This window comes from Rhagoletis zephyria, unplaced genomic scaffold (assembly GCF_001687245.7).
Source record: "Rhagoletis zephyria isolate East Lansing unplaced genomic scaffold, Rhagoletis_zephyria_1.1 Rzeph_scaffold_00542, whole genome shotgun sequence".
In the NCBI taxonomy this organism is placed as follows: Eukaryota; Metazoa; Arthropoda; class Insecta; order Diptera; family Tephritidae; genus Rhagoletis; species Rhagoletis zephyria.
The window spans coordinates 18038-36461 of NW_016157626.1; the positions used below are offsets into that span (position 1 = coordinate 18038).

The 18424-nt window shown below is 35.9% G+C and overlaps 1 protein-coding gene across 3 annotated transcripts in view; it reads left to right on the top strand.

Annotated features, from left to right (window-relative positions):
• Positions 1 to 18424, top strand: part of nvy (CBFA2/RUNX1 partner transcriptional co-repressor nervy) — a 78912-nt gene that overhangs the window by 14665 nt on the left and 45823 nt on the right. The gene's annotated exons all lie outside the window — the stretch shown is intronic.

The window sequence follows — 18424 nt, forward strand, 5'->3', positions numbered from 1 at the left end:
CTCAATAAATGAATCATTAAAATAAAGACATAAAATCGGCTGATGAATTTAGTTCTGTAGCTGAACAGTTTTAGATCTCGACACTTAACAAACTCCTGCCTATCGTGACTCGGCGCAAAAATTGAAAATACTGGTTCCGTACGTCATGCGGACTGCGCCCCTCGTGCGGATGGGCGGGAATGGAGGGTAAAAACCGTTGGTGTGAACTAGTTCTTTAGTTCATTTAGTTTAAGAACTACCCAAGCCTAATTAGATAAATAGTTTTCTGTAATAACTTTCAATTCCTACGGCTTTCATCACTTCCAATGGTATTATTTTTATGAAGTACAATAAATATTATTTAGATGAATAGGCGTGGAGTATGCCCACCGGGGAAATCGCGGCAAAAATATGCGCTAATTTCACAATTTCAGAAGTAGAGTGGAAATTGTGAATATTGTGGAGAATACAACTTTTGAAATGCTATATTTCAAAATAATATCAACTCACAACACAGCACAAAATAAGAGAAAGAACTTTAGCAACGATTGTGACGAAAATTATACGCATTCTTTAACTGCCTTGGAAACTGACTGTTTTTTTTTGTTTATTCGGAACGTTGCAAAACACAAACCAAAAAATAAGAAAAAGAATTTTAGCAACGACTCGCATGAATAAAAAAATCTCCGTCAGGCGCAGTTAAAAATGCGTACAATTTTCGTAACGAAATTTATACTACAAATTAGGGTTTCTAGTTCAGCTTTCGTCACTCGAAAATTTTACCTCAAATAGCTGTTTTATTTTATATTATTTCCACTGGGTTAGTGTGTTTGTTTTTGTTTCAGTGTGTTGGTATATTTGGAATAAATTTTGATAGAAATTGTAAATTTTGATGAAATGGAAGAAATTGTAAAAGATAACAGCAAATGCCTTTCGATACTAATCTTCAGCTAGATGCACGATAATTAGCCCGAAAATTATGTATATTCGCTCTCCGAGGAAGAACGGAAGGCACGTTTTCAGTGTGTTAGATGCACATACGATTCGAAGGCCCATCATCGACTCGGACCACCAAAGCTAAAGTAGGTAATATGCAGCTCAATTATAATTGCGAAACTCTATTTTTTTTGTTAAATTGGTGCATCTAATTGAGTCGTTTATTCTGCTCTTAAGATACGCACATGCCTCTGTGCAGCACAGGATTTGCATCATAATCAGGCCTGAGCGACGTCGACTATTTTCCATAATACACCAAGAAGCCTCGACTTAGGGACGTTCTGAAATCATCAACGTATCGATACTTGCTCAAATGAGTAGTGCTCAAATCGTCATTCCGATACTACTCAAATGAGCAAATCGTAAGCAACGATACCTACTTATATCGATATGTATTTGTTTTTAGTTATGCGATGGAATATACCAGCTCATTACTTTTCTATTCAGTTCCTGCGTTGTGAACGGTTACATTGCAAATCACATTTGTGAATATGCTCAACAGCTGTTTTTTGTTTACAAAATAATATGCGGCACAACGCAAGGTATGTTATGCCTGAATTATAATAGAAGTAACGGAACGGAGTGAACTGTCACTTAATTATCTATTGTATGGGCAATGAATTCGAACGATTATAACGCACTTGAACGTAACGTAAAACGGAAGCATCTAAAATCAATAGATCCTTACGAATTCGCCGCGATTTGTTACGATTCGCCCCGTGCATGAAAGCCAAGGTATAAAGCAAACTTTGTAACAAGGCGAATTTATACAAGGTGGTGTTATTGGCGAATTTAGATTTTCGCCGTGGTACTTCCCAATGTCAAAATGATGTGCTTGTTGTAAACAAGGTGAATTCATATTACAACAACCACATCATTTTGACATTAAGAAGTACCGCGACGAAAATCTAAATTCGCCTTGCTTTGTAACGTCGTCAGCGCCCAAACCGGTCAAGACAGCGCCGCAGCAATTAAACGAGTGTACCTTCGGCATAAGGCCAACAATTGATCGCCTTCTAAAATTATTTTCCAGGCGTTCATTGTGACATTACACCCAGTTTCAATACGCAACGCCCTGACAAAAATTAAAATTTTATTTTCTCGGCGCTAGCGCCGCGTTATTTTGGCATGCTTCATACAAATTGTAGGGGCATGACGATTTTTGAAAATTCCATTGTGCCTGAGGCGCCAATTTAGGGATATNAATGTAAGCCGGTTAAACTTTACTATTCACAATTAATTGCACTAAGAAGCAATTCTATGATCAAAAGCAAAAATCCGTTCAAATTACTTAAAAAAGGAAGTAATTAAAAACATGTCATATATGTATGTATAATAAACTCTATGTATGTAATCGCCATATAGACGGAAGGCACGTTTTCAGTGTGTTAGATGCACATACGATTCGAAGGCCCNAAGCCGGTTAAACTTTACTATTCACAATTAATTGCACTAAGGAGCAAATCTATGATCAAAAGCAAAAATCCGTTAAAATTACTTAAAAAAGGAAGTAATTAAAAACATGTCATATATATATGTATAATAAACTCTAGGTATGTAGTCGCCATATAAACGGAAGGCACGTTTTCAGTGTGTTAGATGCACATACGATTCGAAGGCCCATCATCGACTCGGACCACCAAAGCTAAAGTAGGTAATATGCAGCTCAATTATAATTGCGAAACTCTATTTTTTTTGTTAAATTGGTGCATCTAATTGAGTCGTTTATTCTGCTCTTAAGATACGCACATGCCTCTGTGCAGCACAGGATTTGCATCATAATCAGGCCTGAGCGACGTCGACTATTTTCCATAATACACCAAGAAGCCTCGACTTAGGGACGTTCTGAAATCATCAACGTATCGATACTTGCTCAAATGAGTAGTGCTCAAATCGTCATTCCGATACTACTCAAATGAGCAAATCGTAAGCAACGATACCTACTTATATCGATATGTATTTGTTTTTAGTTATGCGATGGAATATACCAGCTCATTACTTTTCTATTCAGTTCCTGCGTTGTGAACGGTTACATTGCAAATCACATTTGTGAATATGCTCAACAGCTGTTTTTTGTTTACAAAATAATATGCGGCACAACGCAAGGTATGTTATGCCTGAATTATAATAGAAGTAACGGAACGGAGTGAACTGTCACTTAATTATCTATTGTATGGGCAATGAATTCGAACGATTATAACGCACTTGAACGTAACGTAAAACGGAAGCATCTAAAATCAATAGATCCTTACGAATTCGCCGCGATTTGTTACGATTCGCCCCGTGCATGAAAGCCAAGGTATAAAGCAAACTTTGTAACAAGGCGAATTTATACAAGGTGGTGTTATTGGCGAATTTAGATTTTCGCCGTGGTACTTCCCAATGTCAAAATGATGTGCTTGTTGTAAACAAGGTGAATTCATATTACAACAACCACATCATTTTGACATTAAGAAGTACCGCGACGAAAATCTAAATTCGCCTTGCTTTGTAACGTCGTCAGCGCCCAAACCGGTCAAGACAGCGGCGCAGCAATTAAACGAGTGTACCTTCGGCATAAGGCCAACAATTGATCTAAAATTCTAAAATTATTTTCCAGGCGTTCATTGTGACATTACACCCAGTTTCAATACGCAACGCCCTGACAAAAATTAAAATTTTATTTTCTCGGCGCTAGCGCCGCGTTATTTTGGCATGCTTCATACAAATTGTAGGGGCATGACGATTTTTGAAAATTCCATTGTGCCTGAGGCGCCAATTTAGGGATATCAGTATGGCACTTCAACAAGTTGATTCGAGGGAAGAACTTTTCCTTCGAAACAAAACTTATTTGTGTTGGACCGTCCCTAGCTCGATGTTGAAAATCTGCAATCGCTACAGACAGCCAGTCAGTTTCAATGAAATTTGATAATTAGGGATTTTCGTCGTCACTGAATTCGAATATTAAATTAAATTTTCAAAATTCAAAACGGCGGATCCAATATGGCGGACGATTTATTAAGAAATGTATAGATTGTTATGAAGCTTGGTGTCCAGAGCTTTTCGTCGTCACTGATCTCGAAATTTATATTTAGTTTTAAAAAATCAAAATGGCGGATCCAATATGGCGGACTATTTCCTCAAAAATGTATACATTGTTATGAAGCTTGGTACCCAGAGATTTTCGTCACTGATTTCGAAGTTGATAATATATTTTTAAAAATTCAAAATGGCGGATCAAATATAGCGTTCCAAACAATAGGCATTTAACTTTTAATGCAATGCTTAACTTTAGCACCCTTTGAATCCATTTTGAATTTAGAAAATGTAATTTCAATTTCGTAAACAAAGATAAGCAGGATCTCTGAATACCAAGTTTCATAACAAACTATAATTAAAAAAGTGGTCCGCCATTTTGAATTTCGAGAATTTTATATCAATTCCGAAACCAGTGACGATGAAAATCTCTGGATACCAACTTCATACCAACCTGTACATGTTTTAAGATATCTTCCGCTATATTGTATCCGCCATTTTAATTTTGAAAATTTTATATAAATTTCGAAATCTTTGACAACGAAAACCCCTGGATACCAAATTTTATTGAAATCTGTCAAATACTTATGGTTTAAACGACTTAAGAAAAAGATGCTCTATTTAAAGAAGGCGGAAAAGAGGGGACGACTTCGCGATATTTTTACATTGGCAATTTGTTGGATTTTCGAACTGTTAAAGAGAAATTGCTGTACTCGTTGGAACTTTTTTTATAACTCTAACTAATATAAAAATTTCTAAATTTTTTCAATAAAAAAGGCAATTCATAAAATAGGTATTACACCCATTTTACAAACACCTTTATTATTAACAAAAATCGTAAAATAAAATACGTACCTCACGCCTCACTTTCCATGTTGAAAAAAACTACTAGTTGTTAATAAGAATAAAATGACAAGCGAAACTATTTTATTATCACTTCAAACAAAAAATTTTTTAGTTCGACGAACGATAGAAATCCCAACTTTCCACTTTTAGTAAAGCTGCTGCGTTGCGTTAAAAGTCAGAATTAGTGTGCTACATTTTGGATTGGTTTATAAGGAGTATTAGAAAGGTATTTGTGATAGAAGGCATGGCATCGTTTTCCATTTTTAGAAAGCTATGCAAAATACAACGTGCATGGATAATAATATTAACCTTTTTTGGCGCTACTTGTAAACCTCGCCCTATTTTACGAAATCGAGCTTAAAGTTTACCAAACGCGTTTTTTATTACGCGGCGACATCGGGATAACCGGTAGTTAATCGTTTTTTCCACAACTGGGTGATTCGGTGAATATGGAAACGGTTTCATCATAGCACGATAAGCGAAAGGCTGAGTCGCCAATAAGTAGCAGGGGAACATCCATGCCTCCAATACGTTTACTATTCTGTTGAAAATTATCAACTTTCTCGTGGTAACTTTTTGAAGGTTGCTTTCGAAGACGTATGAATCATTGTTTATTCCACTTGATCTGACATGTGGATAGGTAAATTTCGATCTGCCAAAGGGAAAGGTATATATATATTTAAAATTTATGTACATACCTATAATCACAACTTGCAAATAAAATTAATGAATACCAGCCCTTATAATTATAATAGTCGATTGCGTGCTCTGTTTTGGCGGAACCTCTATGTGACAGCCATCTATAGCACCAAAACATTGGGGAAATAACAGTTGTGCGAACCCATGCACAATTTTCTTTAGTTCTTCGGGATTTGGTGGATAGGAATTGATGTAGTCCACTAAATTGTCATAAATTGCGTTACAAAAATCCAGAATTATTTCTCCAACTGTGTTGCGTCCTACACCGAATTAGCTGGCAACGGTCCGGTATTCCGCTGACGAGCCTAGTGCAAACAATGCAAAGGTTCATGTTGGTGTCCATCTTCTCGATTCTCGGAACCTTCTCGCACACTTTTTGAAGCGCACTTTTGTTGAGCCGAAAGTTTTCCTTGAATCGGTGGTCATCCATTCTAAACACGCCAAACTCCCAAACGCTCTTTCGACGAATGTTTTAAATATTTCTTTATATACATATATGTACATACATACATCACATAATATGTACTTACAAACTTCCAAACTGGCCTTGATCTCATCTCAGAATGAGGGATTGCAGTACTAGTTTGCATCACTACCTTTACTACTACATTGAATATTTTAATGTTTTGGAGCAGTTTCAGCAAAAGTAATTTAATCTTTTTTAAATAAATAATTGTTTTTTTATCAACAACTCAGTCGCCAATTTTATTTGCCGTATTCTGTCTTTCAAAATAATAAAACCTCTAAATCATCTATTTACTTAATCCGCAATGTTGCCGTCTGTCAGGGTAAAATTTGGATTAGATCAAGTGTGCAGTTAATCCGGATCAACGTTGAAGTTTGTTTATCCTTTAAGAGGGTCATATCTCAATCAAGTAAAAAAAGTCAAAGTTAAGGCGAAGACGAACATTAAATACCCGACGGAAGTATTAAAAATAGTTCTTCCACCTTTTCTAAAATTACTGTTACATGGTAAGCAGGGGCAGTTTTACCCCCATTTCAAACATCTTCGATAGTACGTTCAGTTAGATTTAGTGAGATAAAGTTATATAGTTAGAATAATTTCCAAATTCCATCATAATATTATTTCATTTCATATTTCATTTTGCCTATTTTCAATGCCATCCTTTCTTGGCTCGAAAAAGTTTCCGTCTAAGAAAACAATATAATTTCCTGAATTTTTCCAGCAATCAGCCAACTTTGAGCGCGTCTTTTGAATAATATTGTTTTTGAGTTATTTATGACAGTATTCCAGTAAATGCGCGATATATCGACCCATTCGTTAACTACTGTCTGTAATTTCGGTCTAGCCTTTAGGTTTTGGTTCTATTTTAGATTTTTTTTCATACGATGCTGTGCGCCGGCTTCAGCTGCCGATATACATATGTGCACTTCTTCTAATTTTATTCCTAAGAGATCGCCTACAATGCCTGGAATACCGAAGTCGTAAAATTTTTAATTTTCTGTAGTTGAAAGTGCGCTTGGTGGTCTTATTCTCCTCAGTTAAAACTTTTTTTTTAATTTGGTTATACATGCACCACGCCCGGTTGTACCAATCAATTTTAAATTTATTAGCCAGTTTAAATTTTAACTGTCTGATGAATTTTAAAATTGATTGGTGAAACTGGGGATTCATGTTTTCGTTCCAGTCATGCAATTTTGTGTATTGCTAATAAAACGCGGCATATCAAACAAACTATCCACGATATCTTTTCTGATCATTCTTTGAGATGAGGGAAAATTTAGCTTCTTCGTTGTCCTCAAGTAACGATTTAAACCCGATTCTTGAAGGAAAATGGTATGCCTATTCCATACGGGTGTACATATGTGCATTAGCGTGGGCCGAAAATCCGCTTTTTTAGAATTTTGTTTGGTAATTGAAAAAATATTGTTCATTGTGCTCTTGAAACAATCTGTGTGAAAGATGACAATTTGTGGTCAATATCTTAGGCTCGCCCAAGTCCACCAAATTTCAAGTGCTTAACAAATTTTTTCTTAGCTTACTTCGATTCTCTACAAAACAGGCCCATGTACCAAATTATGTAGGACTAATACTTTCGAAGACACTTGCAATGTTAATAAAAAAATATATTAATTAATGTATTTATTAATGTTTATTTTTTGAGCACATTGAACTTTGATGGATTGGGCGAGCCTAAGATATTGACCAAAAATTTTCATCTTTCACACAGATTGTTTTTAGAGCATAATGAACCATATTTTTGCTATTACCAATCCAAATTCTAAAAAAGCGGATTTTCGGCCCACGCTTGCTATATAAATGTCCAGGTAACAATGTAAATAAACGATTTTTCTAGACGGCAAACTTTTGTGTTTTATTTAAATAAAAGTTTAGTTTAGCTAAGTGATATAAATCTAACAGCTGCCAGCGATTATAAATAATCGTATGCTTGCTTGTGTAATGATTGTAGAATGCAACAATTGAACTAAACGGAATTTATTGTTGGTCATTGCCTCTGTCGCACTTACAGTAAATTTTGTACAACTTTCGTAGGGCACAAATAACGGGTAACATATATACATAAAATGCGGGTTGCATCCCAGAAGCAAGCAATGGGTAGAACATACAAAAAACTGGTTTCGCACTGCCTGATTCCTGTCCGCCGCCGGACTAATACAAATTAAACGGCTAAAGGTCCCGCCAGGTTGGAAATTCGTTTCTGCGTCACAGGTATGCTTTTGACTGACATCGAATTTAACTCTGTGATTTTGAATTGAAGACGCCACATAGGCAACGCATGCATTGCCGCAACTGATAAAAATCGCCGAACTCTTCTTTTGACGCGCGTAAATGCGGCAAGACAACAATGTATGGAAGGAGTTCAGAACCAGCTGATTTTTGGCCAATCAAATTGAGCCTTTTGTTTGCTGCAACGTTTTCATTGTGTCGCCTCGTCATGTTCTGAGTCAAAAGCATCACTGTGACGCAGAAATGAATTTCTATCTGGCGGGGCCTTATTTCTAAAAATACTGCCAGTCGGGTAATAGCACGGCGCCATCTTTGGGTCCACTAGTGGACATATTTCTACCTACAGAAAACACAATGCATTCTAAAATGTAACCGTTTCCGGAAATCTGCGTTGGTAAGCTGACAACTAGAGTAGAAATAATGTACCATTTACTGCAGGGATAAATATAAACTCCACAGGCAATTCAGTTTAACACAATGGCTACAATGCCATTAGCAAACATAAATTTTGATGGTTTTTTAGGAATTTTGAATGTTGCCCTAAAAAAACTGAGTAAAAACGTTTTCAGGGCCAACAACAAAAATTGAGCCAGAGAAATATGTTACTATAGAAAAAGTTTGGTAAGCAACTTTTACATTGGCGTTGTGCCGCAACAGCCGCAGAACTATACGCCTCCACAGTAAATACAAGAATGTATGTACATATGCACTTTGAGGCAGCAGCTGCCACTTTTGTGGCAATTCTAAGCTTCACCAACAGCAGAAACACCAAAAAATATTAAAACAAAAAAGATTACAATAACAGCGTGCATAGAAAGTTCTTATTCTCCATCCAACAGTACAACTTTCGCTATATAGCGACTCTCGCTCAATGATTCCGTCTATAAATATTTGCCAAAACTGTCCACTTGTATTTGTTCACTTGTGGCACGTCAGTTGTGCATTCTCGCCCACTCTTTTCTGCCCTCGCCACTCCTTCTACATCGATACTATACCATTTCATACTTAGGAATATTGGGCATTTGAAGACATTTTCGATTTGGATATGTATATTCTCACCTCCTTACAGATTACTGAATATGACAAAACTTGGACACTACCTTGGGGAAAGTTCTCGATTAATGCATAGGTGAAATTAAAACATGTTTCAACACTCTAAATAAAATTTATATTTTTTTGAAATTTGAAATATGTGGTCACTTGCATATACATATTTCTGTATTAGTTTGCAATACCTGCTAAAGTTTGAAAGTTAGTGTAGGACCATTCTTCTTTCTTGTTATATTGCAGTGAGTTATTTACTGTGACTTGATGGGAATATCGTCTATAAAATAAAAGAAATAAATATTTGACGCTCACGGTATTGCTAAGTGTTGGGTCGAGCTTATCCTCACATTTGTGGTGTGCATCATTATGTTTTAATACAAATAGAGGGACCAACAAATTATTTAGTTTTAGTTTTTATATTTCAGAATATATATCACCGGAAAATACTGAAAATTTGCTTCAAATAATACGCTCTTTAAAATACATCCATGCAAGTTTTATGTACAGTATGTAATAAATAAATAAACGTTTTAAAATCCATAAACTGAACTNAGAAATTTACAGCAAAAGCAAAGCGCTTTTTCAGGCAACAGAAGTTATAATAAATATTTCTTATAATTTCCTTGAGAGCTGGATTCTTAGCTTTAAGATACAGTTTGTATTTGAGGTTATTAGCTTTAGGGGGGGTTTGAACCCCAAAACCCACCCCTTGTGTGCGCTAATGAAGAGCACCGTCAATTTTTTCATGATGCAATGATCGGATCTAAACCAAATTAGTGTGAGACTACCTCTGTGGTACCACCTAAAAAAATAATTATAGAAATCGTTTAATGTGGTCCAAGGTTATGCGGTAACATACATAAAAAAATACTATACCGACAAATTGATTAACTCCTTTTTGAAGTCGTTTAAAAATATATCAGAATGGAATTGAAAATAACCCAAACTCAGGTCCAAATAGTGTACAGCCTAATAAAAGTAAGAAATATTACGAAATAAAATATGAGTTATAAAGCAAAACCACATATCTGAACAATCAGTTGTATGGGAGCTATATGTTATAGTGAACTGATTTCGATGATTTTCAGAAATAGATAAGGTAATATTAAAAAACAGTCACGTGCAAAATTTTTGTAAAATAACTTTAAAACTCAGGGAACAAAAAAGTTAACATTTAAGCAAATTTTCAAGTACCGTTATCGCAAAAACCGGAGCAAATCTAGCAAAATGGGGGCGAAATTGAACTAAGAAGGTCCTAGTTAAGTAAGATCAGCTATCAAAAGCTTTGCTCAGAAAAACAGTTCAAAACTTGAGCGCAGTGTTTTAAGCGACGAAAATTTCACCGCCAGAGCTCTAAAACTTCGCTCCTAAATATCTCAAAATTTTTATGTGGTACGGATTTTCTGAAAACGGCATCGCAATCTAGAGGTCAATATTAAGTTTACGTGTTTGGTCGTTGAGCTGTGATATTTTAAAAGTTTAAAATTTACCTACAGTGTAATCAGTGAAAAATAATTTTTCATTTTGAAATTCTCTTATGAACAACTTGTACAGGTGTTGGCCGCTCATTAAAATTCCAAGCAAATTTACTTCTACACTTTACTTGTATACGTCAATACTGCTGGTACAAGTATGAAGAACTTAATGAATGCACCAAAATTCAGTATAGCTGTTCGTACAACAAATACAAATTCCACTACGAGGGTGTGATTTTACTGTATGTTCAGTTTTCTTGTGAAAATAATTTCCGAAATTCCTTTTGACAATTCACATATTTTCTATGCCACTTTTCTCCACCTTTTATCAACAACAACTATCGAAATGGCGGCGAAATGTTGCAAATGTTGGTTGTTGGGGGTGTCCCCAAAAATTGGTGTTGCAGAAAACCACTTTCGGATACAATTTTCTGTATTTATCTTTGTACAAGCCCTAAGCTAATATCCCATGACCACTTTTGTTTCAAACCGGATGACCTCCGCACCGCTTACATATGTTTGTGTTATGGCGATCACATGCATACATACATATATTTATTTTTGTGTATTAAGATAGATATGTACTATATACTACATATATTTAGATATGGATATAAGGTTACTTTCGCATTTTAGGTGGCATTGTCCAAATTTTGCACAGCTGAGTCCATATACACATTTATTGTCTGGGCGGCTGAGACTTTTGTCAAAGATGCTTTCACCCAAATCGTCGCTATCCAAACAATTCAAAAACCAACGCAACAACCAACGAAGAACAATCGCTCTTGTAAATATTTATCACTGACCATTTTATATGAATGTACATTAGGGCGGGTCGATAATCAAATTTTTTTCAAATCCCTTGCTAATAGTGAAAATATTAATATTTCTGGCATACATTTAGTTCGTTGGCTCCAAATATTTTAATCTTTTTTGAATATTAGCTATAGTTTGCGCAATTTTTGCAAATTTAGGAACAATTTCGTTAGCTCTAATAGAAAAGCCATTATGTTCCATCATCGTGGAAAAATTTTGTTTATGTAAATGAGTATGGAATCACTGAACAGGTACAACTTCTAGAAACAATAATTTGTGTGCTTATGTTTATGCATACAATATAAAAATTGCAAATATAGTAAAATTACAAAAAATGTTGTTCAACATTTTTTTTTTATTTTAAATAATTTGTTTATAATCTGAACGATTTTCATCATATTATTATCAAAAATCAGTAACAGTAAGTCTCGCCTTCAATTTGGTAATTATTACGTACCAATCGAGTAAAATGTACCAAAGTTATATCAAAAATTTAACGGATCCCCAGTTTTTTTTTTTTTTAATTTTCTTCAATTGTATAAATAACTTTGACTGAGTGACTTTTTTCGTTCAAGCTGAATGCACAGCAATATCGTCCAATCGGATAGTCCTCAAAAGGGTTTCCCAGGATATGTTAAAGACTATTGCATTTACCTACAGCCACTTTTTCACATAATGGAATTAACTAAAATATTTATCTTTGACAATACATGTTTGACTTCGTTCACCATGATATTAAAAACTGACCAAATCGGCGTGACTAAGTCCATGGTCATTTTAATATTATATGTATAAACATCCGAAAAAATTAAAACGTTTGAAATAAATCTCGTCTCACTTTTTCATATTTTTCACTTGGTTGCTGAAGTAATGAAGAATTGAAAATGTATTAAGGAATATTATAGTTTTTGTAAGTTTTATCTTGATATCTTAAAAACGTGTAGACTTATTGAAAATTGATAAATGAACACTAAATTTAATAGACCTTAATTTTATATATCGTCCCGTTTATAAAAATTAACGCATTCCATAGATATTACAAGCCAAAGTTTCATTTTCAAAATTCATAAACTTTTATTCGATTGCGCGGGCTAAAAATAAGTTTTAACCCTGGAAGTGCTTCGCTATTTTGACCCTGTTTGCGGGCTTGTTAGTCGAANGTTAAAGACTATTGCATTTACCTACAGCCACTTTTTCACATAATGGAATTAACTAAAATATTTATCTTTGACAATACATGTTTGACTTCGTTCACCGTGATATTGAAAACTGACCAAATCGGCGTGACTAAGTCCATGGCCATTTTAATATTATATGTATAAACATCCGAAAAAATTAAAACGTTTGAAATAAATCTCGTCTCACTTTTTCATATTTTTCACTTGGTTGCTGAAGTAATGAAGAATTGAAAATGTATTAAGGAATATTATAGTTTTTGTAAGTTTTATCTTGATATCTTAAAAACGTGTAGACTTATTGAAAATTGATAAATGAACACTAAATTTAATAGACCTTAATTTTATATATCGTCCTGTTTATAAAAATTAACGCATTCCATAGATATTACAAGCCAAAGTTTCTTTTTCAAAATTCATAAACTTTTATTCGATTGCGCGGGCTAAAAATAAGTTTTAACCCTGGAAGTGCTTCGTTATTTTGACCCTGTTTGCGGGCTTGTTAGTCGAAACGACTAACACCAATTTTTAATTTTATTAAAGGAAAATACATTTTATGATTTTTAGTTCTTTATATTTTTTAAAACACTTTAACAAAATATTTAATACATATTCTTTTCTCTGTTACATATAATAAACAAAAAGGTAAATGACTTCAGAGNTATTCGATTGCGCGGGCTAAAAATAAGTTTTAACCCTGGAAGTGCTTCGCTATTTTGACCCTGTTTGCGGGCTTGTTAGTCGAAGCGACTAACACCAATTTTTAATTTAATTAAAGGAAAATACATTTTATGATTTTTAGTTCTTTATATTTTTTAAAACACTTCAACAAAATATTTAATACATATTCTTTTCTCTGTTACATATAATAAACAAAAAGGTAAATGACTTCGGAGAGAGTCGAATCGTCCAACGAAGCACGTCCAGGGTTAAATTAATTTTTCTTGGCCAATAACAGTTGGCGTAGACCTAAGACATCATAATATTACTATTACAATACGGTCAAATGCCTTTGATTTTCCCCCATACAAAATCGATCCAGCCTTATGTACATACATATATAGGTATGCACATTATACATTTGTATGCCCAGAAAAGAACGGCCGATGGTGATGGCGATGGTTGTCGATAATAATGGCAAAGGTTCTTCAACGGAAATATTGTCAGTAATTCAAATACATATGCACATACAAGTATGTACGGACAAGTAAAAACAAANTCCAGCCTTATGTACATACATATATAGGTATGCACATTATACATTTGTATGCCCAGAAAAGAACGGTCGATGGTGATGGCGATGGTTGTCGATGATAATGGCAAAGGTTCTTCAACGGAAATATTGTCAGTAATTCAAATACATATGCACATACAAGTATGTACGGACAAGTAAAAACAAATTCCACCACCACCGAAATCACAATGAAAAGAGTGACTATTAATAACACAAAAAAAGTCATGAAATTAAAGTTCCAAAGATCCCTTCCTTGCGGAGGCAGCGCTCATATCTCCGCTCCAAGGGCCCATGGAAGAGGTCCTTAGACGTCTCGTCGTTCTCTTCCGTCGGGGCATGGGCAGGATGTTGAAGAATCTCGCCTTGATGCAGATTGTTTGTAGACGCTCGTCCACCGGGGTGAACGACAGTACTCGGCGATGGAGTCTCTCCCACCGCATGGCAGCTGTAGTATACGTCACAAGGCCCCATGCATTGCTTGCCTTGCCCTGTCCATCGAATTTCTTGGATGACGGTGATGTGAGCGTTTGTTCTTACGAGGACATCAACCAGCCGGGCAGATGCACCTTCCCCATTAAGGGTCCGGGCATCCCAGGTGCATGCTCTCAAATCGTAGTTCTTTAAACGTTTACAGTGGTCGTCATAATAATGGGGGGGCCTCATCCGAGGCATTGCTTCACTTCTTCATTGGAAGGGGTTTTTACGTGACGGGTCCCAAACCCAGCGCGCAACCCATTGCTGAGACATAAAAATTAAATATTTTTAAAAAGGGATCGCGTCTGCTCTTCAATATAAATGGCTTGGAAGTTTGCCAATCTATGCCACTTTTAAAGTTCTTCGTCCAAAGGCAAAGTACTACTTAGATAGCGAATTTCAGTAAAATCGGATCTAATTACTTCTTTCTTCACATATTAGGTAGGAACCTGCCAATGGGAAGCATCCAGTCTATGAAATATTAATTGGAGGGACGCAGCTGAATTGTCATTGTTACAAAACCCAGGCCCAGTGATTATTTTGTTACTAAAATATTACCGCACGGCGTCGCCCAGTGGTCTGAGATTGCCAGAAAGTCCTAATTTCGAAATGTGTGGAAATATCTAACTAAGTTGTTGAATCGATTCTAAACATGTCTACCAACAGGTTTTAGGGAAAATCTCCTGAGAAAAGCTACTCTAGCAATTATCAAAGGACATATAAAGTCGGTGTTGTATGAATAGAATTTTTTCGTAAGAGTTTGAAGACATCTTTTTCGGGATCAACAATGGTAGTTGAATGATCGATCCAAACTGGATTTGTTTTCGTCTTCAATATTAAGCTCCATAGCACGCAAGGGTGTTTTTAAATCAGGTTCTCATAATTTTTCCTAGTCCTTACAGAGTTAAGGACATTCCTGTAATATTATGAATTTTTAGAGTTTTTCTGGGGAGTATGTGTAACTGCTTTGGTGGCGTACGCAGAAGTGGAAAGCTTTTGGCTGCCATTCCCCTGGGAGTGGCCGGAAGTGATTCTTGTGGGTACGGTTCCAATCGCAGCTCACAACGTCCAGATATTTATATCCAAGCATCCTCTGGGTAGCAAACAAATACCCGTTTGGGAGCGAGTGAGAAGGCGTAAAACTTCTCGTCCTGCCACGTTACAACCCCGCTTAATGAAAACGTGCAAACAGCCTCGGATGAGGCCCCCTTTTTCTGATGGCGAACACGGAAAACGTTTAAAGGGCTATGATTTGGGGGAATTCACCTGAAATATCCGAACCCTTAATGGGGAAGGTGCCTCTGCCCGGATGGTTGATGTCCTCGGGAAGACAAAGGCTGGCATCACTGACATCCAAGAAATGTGATGGACGGGGCAAGGCAAGGTCACGGTGAAGCCTTGCGAAGTCTACTACAGTTGTCACATAAAGGACCGCAAATTCCCCGACGGAAGAGAAGGAGGAGGCGTCCAAGGATATCTTCTATGAGCTCTTGAAGCGTACAATTAGCGGTGTCCCCATCAAAATCGTGCTCGGCGATTTAATACCATGGTGGGCAGGGAAGGGAACTTTGGCGCCACTGTCGGAGAATTCAGTTTCCATGACGAAACGTCCGATAATGGACTGAGGCTGATCGACTTCGCCGGGGCCCGAAACATGGTAATATGTAGTACTACGCCCCGTCATAAAAACATCCACCAAGCTACATGGCTGTCCCCAGATCGAAAAACAAGAAATCTAATCGAACAAGATGTGATTTGCGGAAGGCATTCTCCCAGCGTTTTAGACGTACGCACACTCCGAGTGCCAAACATCGACTCGGACCACTATCTTGTTGCAGCCAAGATACGCACCCGCCTCTGTGCAGCAAAAAATGTGCGCCCAAATATGCAAGGAAACGGTTCGTCTGCAGAGCAATGTTTCAATAATTATTCCGGCGGCATTATTCTTGCCGCTTTAAACGCAACCGGGACCATTTCAACGTAATATATGAAACGCAAGGCGAAGAGGATCTGTGAAAGCTGAGAAATTAGTTTTCTATATACAATCTAGACTGTCCGAAAAACTTGGTTTCTTTAATTCCCCAGAAAAAAAACTCACAATGTCGTACAGTGTAATTTTGTTCTCCATTTCATTTTGTTCTTCACCACAAATGTAATGTGGTCTTGTGAAAATCAATCTTGAATGATAGAAATCATTCGAAAGTGATCGACTAGAGGGAAGAGATGATATCTTTTGATACATTGCAAAGGATTTAACAGATGCATTTTACAACAAAATATTTTATTAGCAAAATTGAAAAAAAATCTAATTAATCCTTGTAACTGGGCTAATTATTTTTCTAACTGATTTTTTTTGGAGCCATTTCAGTTTTTTTGGTCAACATCACTTCTCTTTTTCCTACAATTGAGAAGCTGAAATGGCGGTTCAATGCACTAGAGGTGTGAGTTTTCAAAAAACACCGATGCATCATTTACGTATTATACATATATATGTATATATTATTTTTCCGATATGCCTCCCAGAGGGCGGTGGGGTCCAGATATTTACAAAACCCGTATATCATATATTCGTTCAGACTCTCAAGTAGGACTGCCAACTATACTTAGCTATGAAGTGCCATATTGAGGATTAAAAAGTGCCAAAAAGTGAAAAATATAAAAATAAAATAAATAAAATTTTTAGTAAAAAAAAACCGACTTCAACTCTCATATAAAAAAAATATATATATATATATATATATATATATATATATATATATATATATATATATCTAATGATCCACTGATCGGATGTTAACCAGATAAGTATGGGACCACCTCTGAGACACTATCTTTCTGATGCAAAAAGAATTATCGAAATCGGTTGACGTGGTCCAAAGTTATGCGGTAAGATACATAAAAAATAAAATAAAAAAAATAAAAAATAAAAATAAAAACAATATTCCGACGAACTGATAACCTCCTCCTTTTTTGGAAGTCAGTTAAAAAGAGCCAAAAGTACATATGTATACGTATTTAAGGCGGCACATGCAAGTTTCGTTTTTATAAGCAATTTTGTCGAATCGGTTTAAGTTGTTTTCTTAGCGATTTTGAAAATCGCTGCATATTTAACGTCAAACTTGAATGACACGAATACCCACCATCTTATTTCATTCAGTCAACTACTGGTCGAACTAACTGAGCAGCTACCACTTACTGTTTATACAGGCTAATGAAAATTCTCATACCGTTCACACAATTCCCCACGCATCATACAGGTGCAAACTCACTCGGGTTTATGGATATGTGAGCATGATTGTTTGCATATTTGTGCGGGTACGATAACGATGCTGCCAACGATGCTCCAGCCAGCGGCAACAAGGGGTCGGTGCGTTTGTTTGTACGTGATAAAATTCTACTGAGCATCCTGAGCCGTCAGATTTTGCTAACAGTGTTGCCGTTTTGATCCACATACTTCAAACGTGATACGTGTTTGTGCAAATTTTCGGAAGATACTTTATTTTTTCGCTCATTTCGCGAGATACTTGGATTTTGATACATGTTAAAGAGAAAACATTTATGTATGTATACAGTGGCAGCTTTTAAAATTTTATCGAAAATATTGAAACGTTTTGGGGTCAAATAAACTTAAACACAAATGATTTAAATGAACAACATATGTATAAAGAGCTGACTGCATTCATTTTTAATTTACTTTACTTGCCTCATAAATAGCTCTGCAGCCGCAGAGCGTATATTTTCAGATTTAAAATTGATCCAATATGAAAAGAGAAAGAGAATTTCATTACGAACTGTTGAGAATATGATTGGGCGTATTCATAGTACAAATAAAGTCGGCACTGAAGGCAGTCTCAGCTTCTTGACATAATTTCCAACGAGTTTAACATGGAATATATCACATAATTTGATAATTAACGTAAATTATCGACAGCTAATAGCTTTAAGTATGTACATATGT